Below are 1,968 nucleotides of genomic sequence, written 5' to 3' on the forward strand. Positions count from 1 at the left end.
TGAAAGGATGGAGCCAAAGCGAAAACAATACCCAGTTGTGGATGTGATAGAAGCAAAGTCTGATGCTGTAAAGAGCAACATTGCATAGGAACCTGGAATGTTAGGTCCATGAATCAAGGCAAATTGGAAGTGGTCAAACAGGAGATGGCAAGTGTGAAAATCAACATTTTAGAAATCAGCAAACTAAAATCGACTGGAATGGGTGAATTAAACTCAGATGACCATTATATCTACTACTATGGGCAAGAATCCCTTAGAAGAAATGAAGTATCCATCGAGTCAACATCAGAGTCCAAAATGCAGTACTTGGATGCAATCTCAAAAATGACAGGATGATATCTTTTCAATTTCAAGGCAAGCCATTCAGTATCACAGTAATCCAAGTCTATGCCCCAACCAGTAATGCTGAAGAAGCTAAAGTTGAATGGTTCTATGACCTACAAGACCTTCTAGAACTAACACCCAAAAAATATGTCTTTTCATAATAGGGGATTGGAATACAAAAGTAGGAAGTCAAGAAACACTGGGAGTAACAGGCATTTTGGCCTTGGAGTACAGAAAGAAGCAGGGCAGAGGCTAACAGAATTTTGCCAAGAGAATGAATGCACTGGTCATAGCAAACAACCTCTTCCAACAACACAAGAGAAGACTCACTTGTACTAGTTATTAGTATTGCCTTCGCAATATTGCTGGCACAGGATAGAATCATATTTCTCAACTCCTTACAGTAATTTGGAGCCATGTGACCTGTTCAGATTGATGAGTAACACCAGGCATGAAAAATTATTTGATATCCTCAGGGATTACATGTAGAGATCAAATTTTTTCTGCCATTGTGTCAGGTAATATTGTGCATACATGCATGCTAAGTCGCTTCAATCATGTTGGACCACCCTATGGACTGTAGCCTGCCAGGCCTCTCTGTCCATGGGATTCCTCAGGCAAGAATACTGGAGTAGTTTGCCATACCCTCCTCCAGGGGATTTTCCAGATCCAGGGGTCAAAAACACATCTCTTATATCTCCTGCATTGGCAGGCAGCTTCTTTACCACCAGTGCCACCTGGGAAGCCCAGGTAATATTGTGGATCATAGCAAATACTGATCTTTTTCCTTCATCCATAGTGAGGCTTTATACAGAACATCATTTATTTGGAACTATACAATATGCAACCTTTGCAGGAGCACAATTGCTGAGTCTTATGGTCATTTTGATTTTTACACAATTTTATGGTGGTATGATTTAAATACCATGTAAACTGAGCACTCTAGATATATATTTCAAAGAATTTTAGTAGATTCCTGAGGTTATGAAATTGTGATCAGAATTAGCTCTTTAGACATTTCCACCAGAGCAAAATTTTCTCCATCCAAGCCACAACTCCAAGTTTTGCCAGTAATAAGTTCTTTTTTTCTAGAAATGTTATACAAATTATGTCATTTAATATGTGGTCTTTCATGTCTGCCCTCTTTGACAATATTTCTGAGGTTCATCCATGTTTCAGTAACTCTGCTTTTCATTGATATTTCTCCATTGTATGGATATGTCACATTTTGTTTATCCATTTTTTACTTTATAGGCATTTGTATAGTTTTATGTTGAGGCTATTATAAGTAATGATGCTATAAATATTCAAACTCTAGTCTTGTAAACAAATGTTCTAAGTTCTCCTGCCTCTATAATCCATTTTTATTTATTTTCTTTTTTTTTTTTCTGTTCCTTGACAGTTTTTTTTTTATTTTATTTTTTTAAATTAATTTTATTTTATTTTTAAACCTTACATAATTGTATTAGTTTTGCAAAATATCAAAATGAATCCACCACAGGTATACATGTGTTCCCCATCCTGAACCCTCCTCCCTCCTCCCTCCCCATACCATCCCTCTGGGTCATCCCAGTGCACCAGCCCCAAGCATCCAGCATCGTGCATTGAACCTGGACTGGCATCTCGTTTCATACATGACATTTC

The sequence above is a fragment of the Bison bison genome, unplaced genomic scaffold (assembly GCF_000754665.1).
Source record: "Bison bison bison isolate TAMUID 2011002044 unplaced genomic scaffold, Bison_UMD1.0 scf7180017864139, whole genome shotgun sequence".
NCBI classification, from domain to species: Eukaryota; Metazoa; Chordata; class Mammalia; order Artiodactyla; family Bovidae; genus Bison; species Bison bison.